The following is an 8,799-nucleotide window of genomic DNA, read 5'->3' as shown; positions in this document are numbered from 1 at the left end:
AGGCCATCATTGCTGATGCAGAGGGCTAGAGGGCTGATACAGGGCATCCCAGGGCTGACACAGACCCATCCAATGTGACACAGAGCCAACTTGAGGCAAAGAGGTGCTGACGCAGTTCACAAAGAGGCAGTTGTTGGGGTCTAGAAGGCTGCAGGAATATTGTAGAGTGGAGCTGGTGAGGTATTGTAGTAAGAACAATAACTAACAAAGTAGGGCCAGAGGAGTTGTTACCAAGGGTTTCTAGCCAAGGAACCTAGATCAACAGTTTAGTTACACAAGATGATCAAAGTATGGGGCATCTCGACAAGCGGTAGAAGGATTTCCAGGAGGGAAATCAGGACTTAGAGGGAGTGCAGAAGAGAAATTCTAGATGGGAAGTAGAGACTCAGAAGAGTCGAATGAAGAACTTCCAGGAGGTAAGTAGGGGAGTGTCAGGGCACCACATGGAGTAAGATACCAGGATAGACTGGATGGAGCATCGAACTTCGTAGTATTGAAGGCCAAAATCTTATCTATGCTTGACAATAATCATGTTAAGAACTTTGCCTTGAAGTTAATAGCTATCCCAGTCGACCCCAATGATAATGACAGGTACAAGGAGGCGATGGTGATGGCCAAGAGCATCAACCTCGATGGGGTCAAGTATCATGTGGTACCACACATAGCCGAGAAGGAAATGACATTGAGATGTGGGAGGCTCTCAAGAAGATGTACCAACATACTTCTGTGTAGGGAAGGATGCTACTTGAGAATTATATGAAGTCATATCAGATGACGAAGAGATAATCGATTGAAACCTTCCTCAGAGGACTCAAAGAGATCCGAGACCAGTTGACTGTTATAGGGGCGACACCAGATCAGGAGCTTATGGTGAGGACAACCCTGAATGTTGTCTCAAAAGATTGGGAAGTATTTGTTGAGAGTATCCTGGGCAGAGGGACTCTCCCACCTTGGGACGCGATGGGGGTATCTCTTCGCCAAGAAGAGATTAGACAACAGTCAAAGATAGGTAGCAGTAGCAAGGGGATCAAAGTAATGTAGGAGGAGGAATATGTGGCCCTAGCATTTGAGGGAAAGTAGGAGAAGTGGAAGAAGAAATATCTCTCCAAGATCAAGTGCTTCCACTGTGGCAAGTTGGGTCATCATGTGACCCAATGTCTAAGCAAGAAAAGTATGGGAGAGTCTTCCGAGACTAAGGCAGCGCCAACACAGGCATAAAAGGAAGTTTTGATAGGCAATGACTATGCCATGAGTGCACACACGCCACTTGAGCGGAAATGGGGAGACATCGAGCTATAGTTAAGTAGACTATAGGTGATGAGGGGCAAGGTCCTTAAGGTACCTAGCCTCTTGGATTAGACCTTGCTATGGGAGCCATGAAGAGGAGTAGCATGATTGGATGAGTCAGGTAGAGACGGATGCAGATCGAGCGGCAAAGAGACCTATAGTGCAGGAGTCTCGCGATAGCGTGAGGATATCAGGCTGCAATAGTGTGAGAGGCACATGATTATTGCACCAATGCAGAATGGCACAAAGAGGTGTGCAACGGTGTGAGATGCAAGGAGTTGTTGCAGCAGTGCAGAGGTCAGAGAGGGAGCACTTATCAGTGGTAGAGGGAGCTTCACCATCAGTGGGTGTCTCTAGTCCAACAGGGAGGTTAGTTGGGAGATCAGTTACTTACTTCTCAGTAACTAAGCTGCAGTGCAGCAGCGAGCAGCACGATGCAACATGATTAGAGGAGGTGAAGTGCAGATGCAATGATGGGAGAAAGGACCAGTTGTAGCACAGATGTAGAGGGAGCTGTCGTACAGATGCAGCAGTGGCAGTGGCAGAACCATGGGCAATAGTACAAGAGGTAGCAATGTAGAGGATGTTGGGCATGAAGGCCTAACATCTGTATAGGTACCGATGCCGGATGATTAGAGTAATACTTAGTGAGGAGTATTGCTAAAGCATAGTCCTCGCTAAGAGGGAGTGTTGATTTGGGGTAGCAACGGATGAGCTCTATCCACAAAATTTGGTGGAGAGGTTGGGGCACATGAGATCTCCAATACCCAGAAAGGGTTTTAGCAGGTTCTAAACAGATCAAGAGATATTAAAATAATTAATATTTTTAATGGAGTCCCTAAATCTAAACTAAGGGAAAATAAAATATTAATGTGTATTAATATGAACATGTGTTAGAGTGGTTCAAAAAACATGGATCAAGCCACATATAATCGTAACCGCTGATTAGGGACTTAATCTCGGCCGTTGAGATGTCAATAGGAAAAATATAAGATGAGGCTTGAGGGTCACTTGGAGAACACACCTGAGTGATCAGTCATTCTATTCTCTAGAGCGGGGTTTGCTAAGAGAGATAGAATCAATGATCGGAGAGCAGTTGAGGGGCATTAAGTATAGAGAGATAGAAGGGAAAAGATAGTGCCAAGAGAACAACATAGCAGCTGGAGAGAGATACACAGGAGCCGCCAGTGCTCACGCAGGGCCATGCAGAGGCATCTAAGTGCTACGCAGAGCACCAAAGAGGCTAGCGTAACTGACACAAAGGATCAGAGAGCTTACGCAGGGCCTCTTGGGGCTGACGCAGGCCAATATAGGCTAATTCAGGGCCAACGTTGGGTTGGGAGAGGCTGGCCCAGTCTAGATTGGGCAGACACTGGGGTTTCTGGGGTAGATTGGTGCTGAGCAGCTTCCAGAAGGATTATTTATGGTTTCAGCTAGTAGATTTGTCAGAAACTCAGAGGTATTACTACCAAGGAAATTGTTTGTTGGGTAGGCTAGTTTCGGCACACAGATTGTACTCTAATATTGCTTAATGAGAAAACGCTCAGATAGCTACACCCATTTTCCCATATTTGGTTTTTATTGGGACATTAGTCTAAAAACTAATGGTGTCATATGTTGTATGAATAAATCAGATAAAGTGCATGGAGTGTTTCTAGCTAAGTAAACTTATAAAATTCAAGATTTTGTGCATTCTTCTAATTCACATATCATTTATCAATTATTTTTTTGTATCAATTCTTTGTTGTTAATGTAGATTTAAATAAGATAATTTGAACATATGAATTCAAATACATCTCAATCTCTAGTTATTTGTCTTGCAGTCGATTCCTCCTGTAATCAGAAGTTCTCTCAGGCATGACACGTGGTTGTCTGTATTATTTAAGAATATTAAGGATCATTGGTACCGTGTAGGTTATAACAATAGGACATGATTGTTGTAGTTCAACAACCTAGTTCTAGAATATGTTATTCCACTTTGAATGCAATCAAATTTTTAAATGTGTTGTGACTCAAGTAGCTTATTTACTTTAATATATAGGTACCTGAAGGGGAATTTCCAATTATTTCAACACATGGGTGAGTGTTTAGCCTCAATTTTTTTGTGCCACTATGGATTTTATTTTTCTATGATTTGAGGCTTCCCTTCTTGTGTAGAGAGAAAAATATAGCATACAGGAACTTGATCCTATTTCTCGGGTGTTGATTTTGAAATATCTATGTGAGATTGGGGTTGAGGTATAAAACATATTGGCATTTCTATTTTGGTGGTATCACCAAAGTGAAATGATTGCATTCTTCATACGTTGTGACCAAGTTTAAATAAAGGCATGAGTTTGCTGGTATTTTACCTTTAGGGTAATTTTGGGGATAGTATATATTTTTTAAAAAAATTGCATTTTTCCTAAGTAAAATTGCTCTTGGTTGCCCCATGATCAACATCTCAGTTCTATTGTAGTGCTTCCAGAATAGTTTATAGATAACAAGATCTCTATTTTTGCAGTCAAAAAAATCATTAGGTGTATGTTTGGTGGTGCCAATGCTTGCAAACCATTACATCTATATCTGTGTTTTTTCAGATTCTCTTTAGTTGCATATTTTTCTTACATTTAATCTTTCTAAGAAAAACTAATTAATGTGAAAATTATATTTTTACCTCTCATACATGACAGCAAGAGTACATTCAAACCCATATCTATAGTTATCTTGGATGGTTTTCAGATCTCAACATTTAGTAATGAGTAGATCAGGGGGGATTCACATGGAACTTCCTACTAGTAAAGTTGCAGAGATTACGGAGTCTCTGATGTTGAATTCTTGTTTATAGACTATTTTTTTTCTCATGATTTGAAGTCCATCTTAGCCTTGTTATGAGTTCATTTGTTACTATTTTAGAACTTGTACCCAAAGCCTTAATTTATAAGGTGGAGATTCTAGAAATAGATTGCACAAAATAAACAAAATTTTAAGAATGTGGGTGCTTTCTTTGTTGAGTGGAACCATGGGTAGGATCATGAAAAGTGGCATTAAAGAGCCATAACTCTCACTAGTATAAAATTTTTAATTAGTTACTAAAAAAATGACTAAAATTTGCATATAAATGGCCATTTTTCAGTCGATGACCAATAGTAGCTAATTTACAGTATCTTATAACACGACCAACTTTTAGTCTTTTTTAGCTTAGTCATCAATTGGTTGTCTAAATTTTATCATCTAGTAGTATATTTAGTCGTAAATTTGGTCATTAATTTAGTCATTAATTTCCACAGTTAATGACCAAATATACAACAAAATATATTACTATATGATCACCCAAAAAAACCAATTAATGACCAATGAAATATGACCAAAATGTTGGTCATGTTATAAGATATTGTAAATTAGCTACTAATAGTCATATATATGCAAATTTTAGTTATCATTTGAAATCAATTAATGACCAAAGAAATATGACTAAATTTTAGTTGTGTTATAAGACATTATAAATTAGCTACTAATAATTGTATATATCCAAAATTTAGTCATTATTTGTAATCACAAATTTATCATTTGTAATAGTCATTTATTTATTTTTGGTAGTTTCATATTGATTATATAAACAATTGATTTAGTAGTTTATATTCATTTCATTTACTTTCATTAATAAGCATTTTAAATGACTATTTTAGTTGTATATTTATTTTATTTGTGTTCATCATCAATAAATATAGACTACTAATTTAGTATTTTTAGATTGATTTTATGTGCTCATTATTTATCAACATAAATTGGTTAGTATTATTTAGAAACTAAATTTAAAAAAATAAAAATATCATACAATGTGCATGTTCATCTAATATGAATATACAAAGTTACGTATGTTAATTACAATATTAAATAATATCAAGTGAAACTAGAAATAATTTCAAGCACATAAATTATATTTTATAAAATTCCAAGTATTACAATGAGTTTCCAACTTAATATTGGTTGGACTACAATTTACACACGAAATGTTGTTTCATCACTTCAAAATGTTGCAAAGGCATTGCAAGTGAATTCACCAACTCTGCATATTTGACCATCAGTTTGTATGTGTGTGTCTCATGCAGGATATTCCATTCAAGGGTATCACTACACCAATTATCTTCTCTGTCTCTTCTGCATTTGTCTCTCAAATGTTATTATTCTCCTCTTTCTTCAATTTTTGCTTCTTACCAACAATACTGATTTTCTCTTCTGAAAATGAAAAAAGACACAATGCAGAGTGTAAGGCATGAAAGAAGATGAACACTAGAATTATATGAACTAAAGTAAACTATAAAATATTTATATAATATATACCTCAACATTAGGAATGTCTACCATTTTTCTCCATAAAAGCGAGAAACTTGAACTAGTTTTCTTCAATGGGGTGATAGTAGCCACCATGTGGCTAGATGACTTGTATAAAAAAAACAAACAAAATGTCATGATAGAAAAGAACACCTTAGAATCTTAACATTCAACCTTCAGAAAAAGTTTAGGCATAATCATGCTAACTAAGTTACATGATAAAAATCTCAAGTTGTAGATAACTTGTGAAAACAAATGGAAATAAAAAACAGCGTATAATAAATAATGTATGACATTTGGTTGGAAAATTGCATCATAAAAGAAACAAGAGCCACATGTTGGCAATGTCACTGCTCTTGTTTTTTTTGCACATTCTCACTAGGTGGTTTTTGTTTATTCTGCAAGAATGTCATAAGCTTATGTGTGAAATTTTAGGTGCTTTTCATATAGAACAATGTTGGGACCATTTTGAATAAATGAATTTATTAAAAGCACAACAACCTTTTAAATTAAGTCCAAGAGTGATACGTGTTGCATATGAAGTCTTGATCTTGTTCCCTATAAGTTATCTATATCTAGTATCACAGGATTGATCATTGGATCCAACGAAAACATGAGGTAATTTCAAAATATGCTTATGATTTGGTTGAAAGTAAGTGTCAGGTGCTACCTTTTCTAGGTTTGAATGGTAGTCTTCAACTTTTAAAAAATATAATTTGAATAATCGAGGAATCCAAGAAGAAAAGGGTATTTCAACTTTATTATTGGTACATACACATAGCCTTTATCACTTCCAGCTCCACTTCAATTGAGGCTCTCTCCAAACAAAATAGAGAGAAACATTCTAGAAAATGGAAAAAGATCCTATTGATTTCCCCACATCCTAAACATCAAAAAACTTCTCAAACATGCCAATTTTTTTTCTTTAGTAGGGCTCTAGATGCTTGCGGAAAATTGTGCCTGCATACCCTTCTGCCTGCCCCAATTCCTCCTCAATTCGTAAGAGCTACAAAGGTGACAATAAAGACTATAAATAAAAGGTAGAAAAAATAACTAATTCTAGTAAAATCAAAAGACCACATTATAGAAGCACCTGATTATATTTCGCATGTCGCTCAGACCTGCAAAGGAACCTATCTTGATTTGGCCCTGATGATGCAAACATATAACCCTTATAGATCAGAAGTGAATTTATACCTTAATTTCTTCATGATAATTAGAAACCTTCAATCCTCAAGTATATAATAGAACAAGGATTAAATGCTCAACTCCATACACACTAAGGTTTCACATTCGACACATCTTGAACTCACTAATCTCTCTACACACTTTAAAGCAACCAAATACTAAAAAATGAACATTACCGTGGCCAAGCCCACTGCCATATCTGCAATAAAGGTGTCTTCCATTTCAACATTGCATACAAAAAATGAGAGAAACATTAAAAAATACACATCAATAATTTAATATGACATAAAATTGCAAAAATGAGGGAAAGAAAGAGACTTGGAAAAAAAAAAAAAAAAATACCTGCAATGGCTTGTCATCACTCCCCATCCAACACGTTTGGACATATTTACTGCTTCAATACTTTTAGTAACAAAACCAATTTGGTTCACCTACAATAGGTTGCAAAAAATTATTAGACATCATATGTCACATCAACAACAAATATACAGAATTAAGGATCAATCTATTTACCTCTAGTAAGAGAATTGCAATATTTTTCATTGATTGTCTTTCCAACACACTACACCAGTACATGTGCATATATCAATGAAAATTGAAACAAAAGTAGAAAAAGGAGCTGATGATGAAGAACATGTTTGGGCAATGAAAACTCTCAATGATTAAACTGAAAGTAGGTGTCAAAAGACAAGCACGTACCTTTGGATTTGTCACCAATAGATAATCCCTAACAATTTTCATACTTCCCCAATTATGGTCATAAACTATGCATAGTGAGCCCAATCATCTTGATCAAATGGGTCCTCTATAGATACAATTGGATAATCCTCAATAAACAATTCATAAAGCTTGATTAGCTCAGATCCTGATATCTTCTGGCTACCATTATTATTCTGCAGCGATCCAATTCCAAGGTAAGAAGACAATTATATCCAAATAAATAACATAATTTCTCTAATGGGTTTCCTTCTAATTAAGGCCTCTTTTGTTTATCTCTTGTTTACAAGGGAAAGAAGGGTGTAAAACTCGAGGGATAATGGTCATGTTCCTTCTTCATGCATTGAAATTATTTTTTTGATGTTAAAAAAGTCCACATGTCAATGCACATGTTAATTATAGAGAGCACACTAAATGCATTGCATTGGTATCAATAATGAAAAATAGAGACTCACCTCCTCCTTGAAGTTCAAATCATACTTTTCATCCTTCTCAATGTAGAACTCAGAAGCAGCTACATCCATGCCAATAACAACCTGGCAATTGAATACTTTTGGTCCTTCTCAGTGTAGAACTCAGAAGCAGCTACATCCATGCCAATAACAACCTGGAAATTGAAATAATATTTCATGAGTAAGTAACCAAGTAACTAATCTCAACATTATAGCTAATAAAAAGTCCACAAAGGAAAATAATAAAACTTAAAAATAATTCCAACCTTGCCAGTATAGCCTGCTTTCTCAATGGAAATCTTCAACAATTTTAGGTCTTCTTTATTCTCAAGCATTTCAACGCGAAAATTTTTAATACAATAAGAATTACAGAAGAAAAAAAATTTCATAGTTTAATATTCACTCTTAATTCAATGAAGCACCTAAATGTTTGTCGCAAAGCCTCCTTCATCTCCCACATTTGTTGCATCTTAACCATACTTCTTCTTAATTACAGCCATGAAGATCCACAAAAGGTTGGGAAATTTTACAAAATCAATGCCAAAACAAAATATTTATTAAGAAGGAAAACTAAAAGTAGATTATGCACATATTCTCTAGTTTAGTGTTCAAACTTTATTTATAAAACAAACATGAACAATAAAATATTGGTGGGGTGTCAAATGATGCAATGTTGTAGGGCTTGTTGTGCCAAACCTGTCTTGTTGCTTCTTTTTAGTTCATTCCAAGTATTTTTATTCAAGTATTTACTATTCTTATAATTGATGTGTTCATCATGTTGTATTATTTATTTGATTTGTTTAGGAAGTTGTGATAAATTGGTTCCAATACTTATATGTTG

General features: G+C 35.6%; 1 pseudogene; it reads right to left on the bottom strand.

Moving 5' to 3' along the window:
- Positions 1-6,526: 6,526 nt before the first annotated feature.
- Positions 6,527-8,458, bottom strand: LOC149154124 (enolase-like; annotated as a pseudogene).
- Between the last annotated feature and the right edge of the window lie 341 nt (positions 8,459-8,799).

The sequence above is a fragment of the Pinus tabuliformis genome, chromosome 9 (assembly GCF_031772625.1).
Source record: "Pinus tabuliformis cultivar Carrire ecotype Pingquan chromosome 9, CPIR1, whole genome shotgun sequence".
In the NCBI taxonomy this organism is placed as follows: Eukaryota; Viridiplantae; Streptophyta; class Pinopsida; order Pinales; family Pinaceae; genus Pinus; species Pinus tabuliformis.
Note: the sequence above shows the minus strand (reverse complement) of the source record. Positions and strands in the feature narration are given on the sequence as shown.